Source organism: Myotis myotis, unplaced genomic scaffold (assembly GCF_014108235.1).
Source record: "Myotis myotis isolate mMyoMyo1 unplaced genomic scaffold, mMyoMyo1.p scaffold_m19_p_24, whole genome shotgun sequence".
Classification (NCBI taxonomy): domain Eukaryota; kingdom Metazoa; phylum Chordata; class Mammalia; order Chiroptera; family Vespertilionidae; genus Myotis; species Myotis myotis.
Genome location: NW_023416329.1, coordinates 4,066,738 through 4,074,986, shown reverse-complemented (window position 1 = coordinate 4,074,986; position 8,249 = coordinate 4,066,738). Strand labels below are relative to the sequence as shown.

The 8,249-nt window shown below is 55.6% G+C and overlaps 1 long non-coding RNA gene across 1 annotated transcript; it reads right to left on the bottom strand.

Annotated features, from left to right (window-relative positions):
* Window positions 1-2,442: 2,442 nt before the first annotated feature.
* On the bottom strand, window positions 2,443-5,788 carry LOC118679328. Its single transcript, XR_004975209.1, has 3 exons — window positions 5,679-5,788; window positions 4,035-4,314; window positions 2,443-2,670 (listed from the first exon to the last, which is right to left on the bottom strand). It is a non-coding gene; the product is annotated as an uncharacterized LOC118679328 (long non-coding RNA).
* Between the last annotated feature and the right edge of the window lie 2,461 nt (window positions 5,789-8,249).

Here is an 8,249-nt window from a genome sequence, read left to right as displayed (position 1 = left end):
AAGGCCTCAGGGCTCCACTGATCCTGGTGCTGGGAGGCATATTACCCTTTTACTATATAGGGTAGAGGCCTGGTGCATGGGTGGGGGCCAGCTGGTTTGCCCTGAAGGGTGTCCTGGATCAGGGTGGGGGTCCCCACTGGGGTGCTTGGCCAGCCTGGGTGAGGGGATGATGGCTGCTTGCAGCTCGTCACACACCCTTCAGGGTGGGGGTCCCCACTGGGGTGCCTGGCCAGTCTGGGTGAGGGGCTGAGGGCTGTTTTCAGGCTGGCGGGTGACTGAAGCTCCCAACCACTCCTTTTTTTCTTTCTTTTTTTTATTCTGGGCCAGCTTTAGCTCTGAGGCTCCAGCTCTTAGGCCTCAGCTCCTGAAAGCAGGTATCTGGTTTGTTTCGGTTCTATAATCGAAACTCGTATCAACTCCAGCTCTGAGATCCTGTCTCACTGAAAGCAGGTTTCTGGGGTTTTGTTTAGCTTCTATATTTGTTACAGTGTTTCTTAAACTGCAGGCTGAGAGGCCGGCAAGGCAGGCGGGGAACTTTGGAGTCCTCCGTCACTGAAGCAAGCAAGCCTCATGTTAGTTTCAAGCTGCCTGGCTGCCGGCCGCCATCTTGGCTGGCAGTTAATTTGCATATCTCACTGATTAGCCAATGGGAAGGGTAGCGGTCGTATGCCAATTACCATGTTTCTTTTATTAGATAGGATATATGTGTATATATATATATATATATATATATATATATATATATATATCCCTTTTTCTCTCTCTCTCTCTAAAAAAAAAAAGAAAATCAGTGAGTGAGAACTTAAAAATTATAACAATAATAATAACTAAATAAACAAATCTTTATGATGCACCAGGACATAACTGGCACCAAATCGCCTCACCTGAGAGAGGAGGAGCAGTGAGGCAGCTCTTGATTGTGGCCTCTCCTCTCACTTAAACTCGCTGACAGGTGTGAGCTCCGACCCGGAGGCCAGGCTCCGCCAGGTCGCAGCCTTCACGGGTGCCAAGCAGAACCTGCCACACACATGCCCGTGAGAAACGCCTGGGGAGGTGCAGAGGCAGCCGAGAAGGCTCCCTGGAGGGGCCCTTCCTTGGTCCTAGGGCTCAGACCCACCAGGTCCTGGGCCCGTTTTGCTGCTCACAGCTGCTTAGTGTCTATAAATGTCCTACAGGAGCGACTGAGCCTGGGCATCCGGCTGGCAGCCTGGAGGGGGCTGGTCTCGGGGACAGTGAAAGAGGGGCTCTAGACTCCAGGAAAGAAGGCCGAGTCCCTCCCCGCTGAGCCCTAGAGGAGCAAGTCCGGTGACACCAATGGGAGTGCTGACCCTGCCCCGCCACCCCACACTCAATATGCCCCACTCATGAGATCATCACAGGAAAAATGAACAGAGACCTGGAGCATTTTCCTTTTCCTCTAATAATTTTCCCACCTGATAGCCTCACCCTTTGCCTGTGCCTTTCAATTTAAAGACCATCAGGCTGTGGTAATAAAAAAATAAGTTTTGCCTGGATGGTTTGGCTCAGTGGTTGAGCGTCGACCTATGAACCAGGAGGTCATGGCTTGATTCCTGGTCAGGGCACATGCCAGGTTGCGGACTCAATCCCCAATGGGGGGCGTGCAAGAGGCAGCCAATTGATGATTCTCACTCATCATTGATATTTCTCTCTGTCCCTCTCCCTTCATCTCTGAAATCAATAAAAAAATGTTTTTAATATTGTTTTTAAAGATTTTGAATAGGTTTTATGGTTTAATGATTTCTAATGTGAAAAGATTATAGAAGACACTGCTGCTTAAAATGAAATTAAATCAATTATATTTGGTTTATTTATTTATAAATTAGGTGAGATGTGTATATAGGTGATTAACCAAGGACTTTAAAAGCAAAACAAAAACAAACAAACAAAAAAAGAGTCAAAAGCCTTGTTCCATGGAGAAGACTGACTTGGGGAGTGTGGACCCTGGTGTACACCAGGGCGGGTCCGGCTCGATCCTGCTCAGGGACATGGGAGAGAAGCAGCAGTGACAGCACCCAAGGCTGGTCCTTGCTGCCTTCCCTCCCTGGCCCTTTACTCCTGGGCTGCAGCGTTTAAACTCAAACTCACTACCATCCGGACTGGGTCCCTGTAGCCACGGAGCTGTGCGGCTCCCCAGGCCCATCAGCCTGCCGCAGGGCTCTGTGCACAGTGCAGTCCGGCTCCCCACGTCACCACCGACTGTCGGCTCTCCCACCCTCAGTCCACAGACACTGACACATGAGAGTTAGGCGAAGAACCAAGAGCAGGCTTTATTACAACTTATGGAGAAGACCAGAGAGTTCTGGGCAGTAAATGGGGAGAGGGGCGCCCTCAACAGCAGGCAGTGGGGGGGAGGGGGGGAGGTGGTCCCACCTGCTCCAGGACCGCAAGGAGGCTAAGCGCCTCTGTCCTCCAGTCCTCAGGTTGCCACCATTGTGATGGGACACCAGCCTCAAGCAGCGGGCTCTGGGGGAACACAGGGCAGGGCCGGGATGGGGGGCTGCGGCCGGCGCCCAGTGTGCTCCTGGACCGCAGAGGGCGAGGCTCGAGTTGCCTTGTACAGCTCCAGCTCACACAGGCCAGGCGGGAGGAAGATGGGCAGGGCTACTTCTGGAGAAAGCTGTGTTTCAGGCCAGCATTTGCCCCCTGGACCTGGAGGAAAACGACTTGGTGGATGACTCAAAGGTTTTGTATTCAACCAACCCCTGGACAGGGGTGAGGGCCCTCACAGCAAGGCTCTGGGGGGTTGCTGGTGGAGAACAGGACGGACACCCCGCTAGAGGCAGCCTTGCTGGCAGTGGTGGGAGGGGCTCTGGGGCACCTCCAGGGACGGGACCGAGATGGTTGTCCCAGTGCTGCGGGTTCACTGGGGGGCTCTGGTGAGAGCGTGTGCGGTGTTCTCCCAGGCTGAGTGCTGCGGCGCACTCGTTTCCGCAGTTACGCTGAGCGCCCAAAAGCGCAGCTCAGATCTGGGGGAGCCTCTCTGTTCCCAGGGCCCACAGGTGCTGCCCAAACCCCCAACCCGAAGTGGGCGGAGCTTGTGCTGCCCAACGTGGGCGGTGCTGCGGGCCTGGAGTGTCAGCCCAGGTCACAGCCCTGGGCGTGCCAGAGGCAGGGGTTGCCAGAGGGGCTCCAGCTGCCTTGGCAGCACAAGCAGGAGGTGCTGGCAGGGTGCCCCAGGCGGAAACTGTGGGTAATGAACCCCAAGGGTCGCCTGCGTGGGTGCTGCTGCCAAGGCCAGGGCTGCGCCTGGAGCGGCCTGTCACCCCGAGGACATAATTGTCAAAAGTTCAGGCTCCAGGCTGCTGCCCATCAGGGGCCCAACAAAGGTCTGTGCGGTGGCTGCAGGGTTCTCAGCAGGTTTCCAGTTGAAGGGGGGCGCAGAGACCAGTGCGGGCAGCTGGGGGGCTGCAGAGGTGGGGTGCCGCCTCCGCAGGGGGTGGGGAGAAGCACTAGGAATCGTGTGGGGGCAGGGGTTTGGGAGGAGACACGGGGTGGGGGGATCCATTTTGGAGGCGCTGGGAGCAGCGGGGAAGGAGGAACCACATCTCCATCTCCGGCAGCTGAGGTTGATGCCTTGGGTTGCAGGGGGCCTCCCTCCTCGCCCTGCGGTGGGCCCCGCCCCCACCCCACCCCCACCCCCCCCACCCCCACCCCCCCACCCCCCGTGGGCTTCAACGTGGAGGGGGCGGGATGCAGGAGTAGGCCAGGCAACCGGGGCTTCTGGTGGCCCTGCCCCTGCCTGGTGCCGGGAGGGAGGGGGGGGGAGGCGGGGGGGGAGGGGGGGAGGGCCTTTGGGTGCCCCGCAGACAGGTCAGCCCTGCGCCTCTGGGGCACTGCAGCCCGCGAGGGCCTGGCTCACCCCGAAAGTGCTGTGGATGCGTTGGAACACAGCTTCCTTCTCTCCGTGCAGGTCTTGGCGGGGGGGGGGGGGGGGGGTCTGGGGGGGGTGCAGGGGGCCTGGGGGGTGGCCCTTGAACCAGCTCAGCAGGTGTGGCCGCCCCAGGTCCCCTCACCTGCGCCTATGCGCGCCTGGCAGCAGAGGAACCTTGCGTCTTAGGGCCTGGAGCTGTCAGAGGCCGCGAGCGTCCTGGGGTGTTGCCCCGCGGGTGCGGGGGCTCCTTTCCTCTGGGAGCCCGAGGGGCCTGCGGGCTCACTGTCTTTGAGGACCCCGGGCAGCCTGGCGTGGAAACGGGTGGAGCTGCTGGGGCTGGTAAGGGCGTTTCTTCGGGGGCAGGAGCTGTGGCTGCGTCTTCTGGGCTCTGTGCGCGGAGGGTTCTCCTTAGAGGCACGGGCCTGGGGAGGAGGAAGAGAGGTCTCCCTGCACCCCAGGGCCTGAGGCTGGCTGTGCTTCCGCAGAGCCCGCAGGCCCTCCTGATGGGCCCCTCGGACTGTGGGGCGTGGTCCTGCGTGGCCGCCTCTCCCCCAGGGCTCTGGGCAGCCTGCTGTCTGCGGCCTGAGACACAGCGGGGTGTCCTCAAGCCCTGGGGCGGCTACCCGCGCCCGTGCGCACAGTCAGTGACCCTGCCCTCCAGGCACTGAGCTGCAGGACATCTTCCCGGTGGGAGCAGGCGGCACTCCTTGCCGATGGCCACGCTGCAGGCTGAGGTGGGATCCCCAGCACGCTCGCAGGTGCGGGGCCTGCAGCGTCTTGCAGACGCTGTGACACAGCACGGAGGCCAGCGCAGAAGACACCTGCAGGGTGGCCTGCGAGGAGCTGGCAGCGCTGGGCGCGGTGCCGCTGGCGGACCCAGGGAAGATGGGGCGCGTGAGCGGCGCTAGCGCCCAGGACCTGGGCGGGGCGGGGCAGAGCCGGTCCGGAACCAGCATTGGGCATTTGGGTGAAGTCGGGCCTCAGGCAGAGCTCGGGCTTCGGGTGAGTCCCTCAGCTGCCAACGCCGGTGAGAGCCAGGGCTCGGTTTGGGCCTGTTGCTGGGATGCACCGGAACACGCAGTGCGGGGCGGGAGGACCACTGTGTGCAGAGGGGCGCCCAGAGGGCGCCTGAGGGGACCCCCGTGGACCCAGGCCAGCACGGTGCAGCCCCCCGGCCCTCAGGCGCGTCGTTGGCTTGAAGACCATGAGCATATGGACGGGCAGAGGCCAGCTTCCCCGCAGGCCCTGCCCCTCCGAAGGGACTGTGCCACGCAGGGGTGCCGTCAGTGTGGGGTGGGGCGCCAGGGAGCAGGGTCACCTGGCTGCTGCAGCGGCAGCTTTGGTGGCAGCACTGTGAGTCCTCTGCCCTTTCCCTGGGGACCCTGGAGGGGGACAGCCGCTAAGATCACAGTGCCACCCCACTCAGACGCCCCGGGGGACACCCCAGCGAAGCCTTCTAATGCTTCCGGGGCAGCATGCTTAACACATGACCCTACAACTCCACTTCCAGGCACTTAACCAATAGAAATAAGAGTTATGTCTCACAGAAACTTGCATGAGAACCTCTTAGCTATCTTACCCACAAATACTACCTAAAGGGCTCCTGAAGCTTCCAACGCATCTGGAGTCCGTCTGTAATTGTTTTCAGTTGTTCTGGGAAGAACACTGAGTAACTCAGCATTTCGCAGCCTGATTGGAGTTAATATTTACCAGCTGCGTGAAGTGTGAAACCTGCCAGCCAGGCAGACCCTCTGCCATCCCCTGCTGTGCTTGTCATGCGTGTTACCTTCACAGGCGGTCCCTGTATTACATGTGAGAGGAGAAAGGGGCCGTCACACTGATCCAGGTCCTCGCCACCTCTGCGGCTCACTTTGCTCCTGCGGCTCCCGCTTCCCTCCTGCGTCATAGAGTTGGCTTGAGTTCCCCTAAAAGCAGAGCAAGAGACAATGGCTCGCATGGGGGTGATTTGTTTGGGCCAACAATCCCAATGGACAGTGTGGGTGTTTGACAAGGAGGAAACACCACTCCCAGGAACATTATTAAATTGTCACTACTGTCTACAGCTGGAGTCGATCCCCTGGGGGCCTCTGAGGGCAGTGTAGGATGTGCCTCATTCGAGAGATGGAAGAGGGCAGTACACATCCACTGGTTCCTGTCTCTCCATTGGTCCAGGGTTGTGTCATGGTGTGTTAACTCCCTTGAACTTCCTTGCTTGACCATGTACATAATGGCTGAATGGGTGTTCACAGATATTTCTTGGGGCAGCATAGAATACCCTGGTGAAGAGAGAGTATCCAAGAGAATCCTATCTAATAAAAGGCTAACATGCAAATCAACCGAACGACAGAATGACCAGTTGCTATGACCTGCACTGACCATCAGGGGGCAGACACTCAATGCAGGAGCTGCCTCCTGGTGGTCAGTGTGCTCCCATACAGGGAGCACCATTCAGCCAGAGGCTGGGCTCACAGCTGGCAAGCACAGCCACAGTGGCAGGAGCCTCTCCCACCTCTGCCACAGCACTAAGGACCCCTCAGGGGATGTCTGCCAAGGGGTCCTGGACTGCTAGAGGGCTCAGGCCAGGCTGAGCCTCCCCCCCCCCCCGCCCCCAGTGCATAAATGTCATGCACTGGGCCTCTGACATTTTTCCCATTTCAGTATACACACCCTCTGCCCACTCAAGAGGTGGAGCCCGTTTCTCCATCACTGTGACTTTTTTGACCAAGGAGACATTAGCATACTCGGACATGCAAAGGCTTAAAAGGTTTGCCTATAATAGACACAGAGAGCGAACGGATGGTTGCCAGAGGGAGGGGAGTTGGGGAGTGGGTAAAAGGAGTGAAGGGATTAAGAAGTACAATTTGTTAGTTACAAAATAGGCACAAAGCTGGAAAATGCAGCATAGGGAATATAGTTAATAATATTGCACATACTGTGCATGATGCCAGGTGGGTATCAGGAATAGCTGGGGAACATTTGTCAAGTAGATGACTGTCTACCACTATGCCATACACCTGAAACCAATGCAAAATGCTATTGAAAGTAAACAATAAACTAATACAATTTTTTAAAAGTTTGTGTCTATTGGGTGTTGCTTTTTCTCTTGCTGGTTTTAGAACTTTGTAACCGTGAGAACAATTCAGACCAGCCTGACGGATAATGAGAAACACGTGATTGAGGCGTTCTTGCTCAGTGTGGAAGGGTTCATTCTAACCCTCATGGATGACGCTGCGCGTTTCAGGATTTCAGTGGAGGAAGCAACTGCAAAGTGGTGCACAAAGCAAGAGAACTAGAATTAGAAGTCTAGCCTCACGATGTGAAGGACTTGCTGCAATCTCATGGTATAATTTTAAAAAGAAAGAGTTTCTTCTTATGGATGAGAAAAGAAAGTGGTTTCTTAACATGGATACTACTCCTGGTGACAGTGCTATGAAGATAGTTGAAAAGACAATAAAGGATGTAGAATGTTATATAAAATTAATTGGTAAAGCAGTGGCAGGGTTTGAGAGGTTAGTTGATGAAGCAGCAGCAATTTAGATGGATAAGATGCTATCAAACAGCATCACATGCTATAGAGCAGTGGTTCTCAACCTTGGCTGCACATTAACAGTGATGGTGAACCTATGACACACGTGTCAGAGGTGACACGTGAACTCTTTTTTTGGTTGATTTTTCTTTGTTAAATGGCATTTAAATATATAAAATAAATATCAAAAATATAAGTCTTTGTTTTACTATGGTTGCAAATATCAAAAAATTTCTATATGTGACACAGCACCAAAGTTAGGGTTTTTCAAAATGCTGACACGCCGAGCTCAAAAGGTTCGCCATCACTGCCTTAGAATCACCTGGGAATCTTTTTAAAATCCTAATTTCTGGGCCTCATCCTCCGGAAATTCTGTTTCTTTGTTATGGAGTGAGGCCACAACATTAGTAACAAAGAAACAGAATTTCCAGAGGATGAGGCCCAGAAATCAGGATTTTAAAAAGATTTCCATGTGATTCTAATGTGCAGCTAAGGTTGAGAACCACTGCTATAGAGAAAGCACTCTTGAAATGAAGGTCAATTGCTGCAGTGAACTTGTCGTCTAATTTTAAGAAATTGTCATGCCCTAACCAGTGGTCGGCAAACTGCGGCTCGCGAGCCACATGCGGCTCTTTGGCCCCTTGAGTGTGGCTCTTCCAAAAAATACCACATGTGGGCGCGCATGTACAGTGCGATTGAAACTTCGTGGTCCATGTGTGCAGAAGTCGGTATTTTGTGGAAGAGCCACACTCAAGGGGCCAAAGAGCCGCATGTGGCTCGTGAGCCGCAGTTTGCCGACCACTGCCCTAACCGGTTTGGCTCAGTGGATAG